General features: G+C 37.8%; 1 long non-coding RNA gene across 1 annotated transcript; it reads right to left on the reverse strand.

Moving 5' to 3' along the window:
• Positions 1–340: 340 nt before the first annotated feature.
• LOC140870855 (uncharacterized) lies at positions 341–2410 on the reverse strand. Its single transcript, XR_012147554.1, has 4 exons — positions 2296–2410; positions 985–1177; positions 800–899; positions 341–633 (listed from the first exon to the last, which is right to left on the reverse strand). It is a non-coding gene; the product is annotated as an uncharacterized lncRNA (long non-coding RNA).
• Between the last annotated feature and the right edge of the window lie 5907 nt (positions 2411–8317).

The raw sequence follows: 8317 nt of genomic DNA on the forward strand, positions 1-8317 counted from the left end.
GAAACAAGAATTACACAATCAGAACCAAGAGCAGAGCAATCTCCAAGATCATTTTTACTGCTTTTATGTTTTACAAAAAAAGCTGGTAAGAAAATGTTGTAAAATCACGAAGCTAAATACAAACATATTTAAGTTAACTAAAAGAGGATATAAAATATAAAAGACAATTATATGTGGGCAAAAGAAACATTACTTAAACATTTAGTCTTCGGTTATTAATTAAAAAAATTGGCAAAGAGCAGACCTCAAATCCATAACACTTAATTTATATAGAATCACAAAAGATCGAGCATTGACATTTATATGTTTGATCTGAAAAAATTGCCTAATAATTCAGAAGATTCCATTCTGATGTAAATATCTTGTCCATATGTTGTCAGAGATCTGATATATACCAAGTCACCAAACCAAAGAAGGCATCCACTCCCACTGCTTATGTTTAAATGTGTGTATGCCATACATGAACAATTCTTTAAGCATTCAAATTTGCATTCTTTAAGCGTCATACTCTCGTTGAATCATGAATTTTGAGCATCTGGCATTTTGACCCAGAGTACTTTATAAATCCATCATCCAGGCAACTCAAATTCGTCTTTCGAATGCATCCACTTGTCCAATCTTCTTTAGTCCAGCCTACCAGTAAATGTAGAAAAAAAATTATCACTAATTGACAATTAACCATCAAGGGATGAAAGGAAGGCAAATGCAAGCGTATAATGCATATAATTCAGAAAAGTAAAGAAGGTGTACAGTTGAAAATTCCAGTACATGAAAAAAAAATCGAAGGAAAGAGTATTACTATGTCTGACATTTTTGGCTGCCATCTTGGCTAATACCCCTATAAATAAAACCGAAGATACATAGATCCCATAGCATTGAAAATATCTTTCTTTGTTCCCCTGTGATGTATATCATTGAAAATGAAAACAATTATCTAGATTCAAAAAATAAAATGTTATCTGAAATAGTTTCCTTCTTGAGTACCTTTAACTACCACGATCCCAGAAAATTGAACCGAAGACGAGTGCTAAAAATGATGTTGAGTACACGATCCTCACTGCCGAATAAATATTGTTTTCAAAGTTGAAGAGTTCCAATTTTTCAGGTGGTGGTTCTTCGGCAGAATTTTTCCACAGTGTCATTCCTCTGCCTGCTCGGAGCAGGGTGGACACCAATCCTGTCAACAATGTGTTGCGTTTCCATAGAAATCAGCTGCCATGTAATACATAATAGCTCAAAGGGTCATAAAATAGAAGAGTTTTGCACTGACCTTTTCCTTGGAATAAAAAGCAGATAATTCAGAAGATAACGAAACATGCATATGTGAAAGTGTATACTTCTATTGTAAAAAAATGTCCCAATATCCCTCATAATCCTAACAACTTTTTAAGGATAACTTAATCGTGAACAATTTAGGAACAAGAATACAAGACTAATATGTAAACGTGTCTATGATAGAAACTAAAAAATAACTATCAAGATCATGACGTCTGCATATGATAACACCGAATCCATTAAGCTTGTGAGTTGTGATAACACCGACTCCATTAATCTTGATAACTTGCTCTTCTATATACATATATATTTGTATGTATTTGCGTACTAAATAAATGCTTATATATATATATATATATATGGCAGCTGCAGTACAAAGTTGCAGCAAAAAAAATGAATTAATCAGTGCATATATATGTCCATGCTTCCTCAATCCTCACATCCAAAATATTCAATTTAAATCATAATAGCTTAAGCACTAATAATACAATGCACAATAACAACAATTCTAATGGAAGGACCATTAGACCGAGGTATAAAATTGACAATGAGCATGAGACCTCTGCTCATGCTCATGCTATAATATACACACAAAACAACCACGTCAATTACAGATTAAGAGCAGAGAAATTTATTTCACTTTGAACTCTATGTTTCCCCGATAACACATAGCCACCGATACGTAGAATTATCTCTCATATTCACCTCACCTCGAACAGAAAACAGTTCAGTGATTAAGGACCTCATAGTGAGATGTTTACAATAATCAGTCCAAAGATATCCATTAATATCCATGTAGGAGAAGACCTCAAAATCGCAACAAAACTGAAAAATTACCGGAATCCAACAAAAACCCAACTTAAGGGATAAACTTACCAGATTCAAAATCGCAACAAAAAAAATTAAATTCGAAGGGATAAACATACTGAATCGAAAAATCTTAAAAATCTGTGTAAAGGGACTGATATTTACCTTAAAAATCTCTTTCAACCGATTTGGGGGTGACTTCTTAAAACTTACATTTTTGGATTTAGGGCTTCTGGTCACGGCAGAGTGCTGAACGTATGGTGGATCAGATGGCCAGAAACGAGATGAATCCACGCAAGCGATAGAGAAAAATCACCGGAGAAGGAAGAGATTGGAGTTGTGGTTCAGTGAAAGCCGAGATTTCGCCATCGGATCGAAGCGTTGAGAGTACTGAGAGTGAGTGATTCGAAGTTAAGTGTGGGAGAAAAGGCGTGAGTTGCAAGCCCGCTTTTAAGTTTTGTCTCTAATTTAAAAAAAAAAATTAAATGACATATATCCTTTAAAAAAATAAATAATAAATTCAAAAAAATTCAAAAACAACGGTTGTTAAAAACCATTGTCTTTTGTCAATAAAAAAACGCTCATAGACAACAGTCCTTCAAAACCGTTGTCGTAGGCCAAAAATAGAAGCTCAAAGACAACGGTTTTAAAACACCGTTGTCTTTTGTCAATTAAAATAACGCTCATAGACAACAGTCCTCCAAAACCGTTGTCGTAGGCCCAAAATACACGCTCATAGACAACGTTTTTAAATAACCGTTGTCTTATACCCTTAAACGACAACGGTTTTAAATAAAATGTTGTCTTTTTTATTGACACAACGGTAAAACACAACGGTTTTAATTAAAACCGTTGTTATAAAGTGAAAGACAACGGTTTTTACATAAAAACGTTGTCTATTGAGTGTTGTTGATGGGCATTTTTCTTGTAGTGGAAGCTCAGTATGTGGTCAACATATCAATTCCCAAAATGCAATCGAAGTCCTCCATTTCTAATACTATGAGATTTGCTGACAAAACATTACCCTCAAATTCCAAGGGGCAACCCAACACTAGACTTTTAGCCAACGCAAACTGACTCGTCGGTGTAGAAACAGAAAGTACTACGTCTAGGTTAATGTATGGTAACTTATGATTCTTGAAAAAGTGTGCGGATATGAAGGAATGAGATGCACCAGTATCAATAAGTACAAAAGCAGGTATACCGCATAAAAGAAAACTACCTGCGATAACCCTCTCATTCTATTCCATTGCCTGATCATTCCTCAATGCAAACACCTGACCAGAAGTACGAGGTCGCATATTGTCCTGGTGGTCTTTGTTGTACGGTGGCCTGAGAACCAAAACGAGCTCCCCCAGCCTGTGGACAATCTTTCTTCGTATGGCCAATCTCCCCGCATCCAAAACATGCTCCTGCAGCTTTGCGACACTTTCGGTCCAATGATTTTTACCACAATGGTCACACTGTCCCTTCCTTCCAAAACGCATTACGCCCCCAAATCCAAAGGAAGAAGAAGAAGCAGACTTCTTGAAGGTCTGAGCACGGGGACTCGAAGAACTCACGGATCTAGACGAAGAAAAGGACCTATTATGGCGATTGTTGACCTCTACTTGGCGACATCGAATAACCAATCCCTCAGAAGTCATGTCCTCACCAACAGATACAACGTCATGGATTTCTGGATTAAGACCCTGGAGAAACAGACTGTACTTTGCCTCAGCGTTGTTAGAAATCATAGGACAATATGGCAACAGCTCAAAGAACTTCTGCCGGTACTCGTCAATTGACATCAAGCCTACTTCAATCCCAGCAATTCACTCGCCTTCTCCTGTCGGAGTGCGGGAGGAAAATACATCTTATGAAAAGCTGTGCGAAACTCTGTCCAAGTAGCTACTCCTCGTGTAATGATGAAGGATATAGATGTGGACCTCCACCATTTCCGAGCACGACCTTCCAGTAGGAAACTAAGTGTCTCCAAATTTTTCTCGTCCATGCAACAAAATTCCCGGAAGCAGTTCTCCATGCGCTCTATCCAATTTTTTTCATCCTCCAGAGACTCGCCTACAATAAATGGCTTAGGACTCATTTGCATGAATTGATGCATACTAAAACGTCTACGGTTATCATGACGATGGTGATGATGGCCCTGACGATTTTTGCGATCGTCCTCAATGCCCCAGTGTCCACCCACACTACCATGGATAATATCATCATGATATCCCGCCATCTACACGACCATCAAAAGGTTAATCCCAAAGAAAATTCTAGATCCCAAGATTTCTATGCATGATCTGATACCATAAATGTAGTGACCCGCACCATGATCACCTACTAATTAAGAGCTTATGCATGCATTTAACTTCAGAAAACAATAATCAGATTAAAACAACAAAAAACATAGCCATGTACAATTCCAAGGAAAAGAAACTGTTAATACTTAATTTATACAATCATATCGAAGGTAACTTAGTTAAAACAGTTCAATCAGGAACTAACCAACACCAGAACCAATCTCCACCAGTGCTGCAAACCTGCAACTACAGTATCCCAGAGCCTCCAGCTCCATCAAGTCTGAGACCTGCACCGTGGAATATGGTGTCCAAAACCAGTACGAGGATGTGAGCATAAAACACTCAGCACGAGAGTATGAGTATAAAAATATTATATGTGTATGTATGCAAGTGTACGGGTACCAAGACACAAGGTCAAGAAATCCTGCTCACAGACTCGGGCCCCAGGTATACAGTACTCTGCGCCGTCGCACCAGGATGTGGCTCATATGCCCAATGTAGATATAGGTGACCTGATAACGAGTCCACGTATCCAACCATCCACTACACGTAGGGTAAGCACCCTACTAACGACTATCTCAAGGGTACAATCTCAATATGCTAATGCATGAAGCATAATATCGTGGAAGGTAATATGCAGATAAAATCATGTCATATAACAATGCAACACATAATACATGCATACTCAATCAGGGTATCTCAAAATAGTAATTTCGTACCTTAGATACTAGGCAAGCTATACCAACTCTATTTTCCAAGCCTATAATCAGCACTGATATGCAAAATACTCATGCATTATATTCTTCCTCTAAAAGCCTTAACTAAGCTATAGAATACTCCCCAATCTCAATTAGGAGCTAGAGCTATACCTTCGTCCGTCGTTAGCCCACTGATGATGACTACCCCAGAACTTGGGCACCACTCCGCTGTAACTCCAGAGCACCTTGCCAACTCCCGGACCATGCCTAGGAAGGCTGGAAACGCCCCAAATTCTCATAAAAGGATAGAAATACTTGTGAGTTTGGTGTGAAAATGTGAATCTCGAAGGGCCTATTTATAGGCGGAGATCGGACGATCCGAACTCCACTTCGGATGCTCCGATCTTTGCATGCAAGCCACGCCTCATGCACAGTTCGGACGCTCCGAACTCCACTTTGAACGTTCCGAACTCCCATGTGCTTGAACGCATTTACACGTCTATAATGTGCATGACCTAACTGAGATCGGACGTTCCGATCACGAACGTTACCTTCGAATCCTGAAATGTGCTTTCGAAGTGCTCGGACCCTCCTAACATGGGTTCGGACCTTCCGAACTGTCTTTAGACAAAAATCCATAAATTTTTCAATTAAATCCAAATCAAGTCTCTAATCCATGATCAACCATTTTTAATCACTTAATCTTGAAAAAATGGAATCGGGCAACTACATAATTTTTTCTAATTGCTAGGAGTATCAAAAATCATTACATTATTGCATATGTGTGAGGACTCGAGATTAAATATATCTAACAAGGAATTTTTCAGGAGAAAAAAAATTATTTTCATCATCAAAGGCCAACACAATTACACATCATGCCTTTTAACTCAAACTAACTCATCAAAAATTTTCAAATTTTCACACCCCCCCAAACATAAATATATGAATTGTTCTCAATGTGCAGTAGTAAATATAAACAAAGACACATACCTTGGATACCAAGCATCAGTACTCGTCACCATCTTGATCATTCATAGCTCTTCTTTCATGGGTGGCGCCTAAACTCTCACCGCGTCACATTGTTTTACCTAAAAAACTCAAAATAATTATTGATGTCTAGTCTGATCATAAAAAAATAATAATATGAAATAAAAACAACCAAAAAATAAATAAATAAATAAATAAAAATCAAATAAACAAAAATAGTTTGGGTTGCCTCCCTAGAAGCGCTTAGTTTATAGTCCATAGCCCGACTGTCCCCGATTCTAGCCCGTTGCCACTTTATTGGAGGGTTTTCCCTTCTCTTTCACCCTCCAATTATATTCAACAACCCTCTTGATCTTTGCTTTCTTTTTCTTTTTCTTTTTTTAGCACTGGCGGATCCTTCTTCCTTGGCAATTCTACAACACTAACAACTTTTTGACAACTTTTCATCTTCTTTGATTGTTCAATCAGGAACATCTTCTCCGTGGATGGATTTCCAGCCTCCTTGAACACATTAAAATTCACCTTCTCATCGTCTACACCCATAGTCATCTCATCTTTCTTGACATCTATCTTAGCATCAGTAGTAGCCAAGAATGGTCTCCCCAAAATCAATGGCATATGTCCATCCTCCTCCATATCTAGCACAACAAAATTCGCAGGAAAAATAAACTTATCTATTTTTACCAGAACATCCTCGATTATTCCACACGGATATTTGATAGATCTATCAGCTAGCTGCAATGCGATTGTCGTGGGCTTCACCTCGCCAAGTTCTAAACTCCTGAAAAGAGACAAAGGCATTAGATTAATACTAGCTCCTAGATCACATAATGCTTTATTAAAATAAAAAGAACCAATAGTGCAAAGAATAGTAAAACTCCCTGGATCTTTTAATTTCTATAGTAGCTTCTTTTGCAAGATCGTGCTGCACTCCTTAGTCAGATTCACCGTCTCAAATTTTTCCAACTTTCGCTTCTTAGGCATTATGTGGGGACCTCGGGTGCTAATCTCATCTTAAGGGAAATTAATGAATAAGCATCAATAATTATACAATAATAATTCAATTTGAATAAAATTAACCAAAATATTTGGCGACGCAAAACTATACATTTGGCGACGCAAAATCACGTCGTAAAAAGAATAATTTTTTTTTTACTTGGAGGGGATTGCGCTCGAGCTGCCATTTATGGCCGCTCGGGCGCTCCCTCTGAACAAACCTATGGATTGACAATTGTGGGCTGCACCCGAGCTGCTATTTTCTGCAGCTCGGGCGCTGCAGAGGCAGTGCTCAGCCCTGTTTGCTGCAGCTAGCCTTTGCTCTGATAAAGCTCTTCCAACACTTGCTCTTTTCAATCTAAAACATGCACATACATTGTTATCAAGTTCGAAACATGAGAACGAGTTCATATCACAACTATCTAGTGATTCAAATACAAAAAAAAGCTAGAATATGATCAAGTATCCAACAAATGAAACATATATACAAAGTTTTTGTTTTTGTTCTAACATGTTTATCCAAGGCTCAATATCTACACACCATGTCATCTGCTTAAACCCGAGTCACCACATGCTAAAACTCTCTCTTGAGCTTTCCACGTCAATTTTGACCAGCTCCTGCCACACCTATTGCAATGCACACATACGAACAAATCAATAGCCGGATAACTCCGTTGAGAATTTAATTCTTAGTATGAAAGACATGCATATACATTATTTAAGCATATGAAATCTATATGCTATAATAATCTTAAATCATAAACATGTAAGAACATGTAAATCATAGAAGCATATCATCTTTAGCAATCTTAAATCAAGCATATAAACACATTCACATCTTGAATAGTATATAATAACAAGCTGGCATTGATAAACGCATATGCTAAACCATAGAAATCTCTAGGCTAATGCGTAAATGCAATGCATGTTTGAAGGAATAAGCTATCAAGGCTGATAAGCATAAATCTTGGTTCTTGGGATCCCAGGGAAAGAAAATCTTTAACTAACCACCGACTCTCCCAATCAAGGTAGCGTCAAATATCTCAAGTCCCCTGAATTTGATGCAACTATAGTGAGTCATCTAGCTCTGAAAGCGAATCTACAATCCATGCCACTCAACTATAGTTCTCTAAACGTCATTTTGCAATCTAGGCCAATCTGCCCTCTATGCTTTTAAGGTAGGGGTTCAAGATGAATGCAACATAATCTTGATGCATTAAATCATACACATATCGATAAACATCTTGAACACACCATTTACGA

This window comes from Henckelia pumila, unplaced genomic scaffold, assembly GCF_033568475.1.
Source record: "Henckelia pumila isolate YLH828 unplaced genomic scaffold, ASM3356847v2 CTG_270:::fragment_1, whole genome shotgun sequence".
Taxonomy (NCBI): Eukaryota; Viridiplantae; Streptophyta; class Magnoliopsida; order Lamiales; family Gesneriaceae; genus Henckelia; species Henckelia pumila.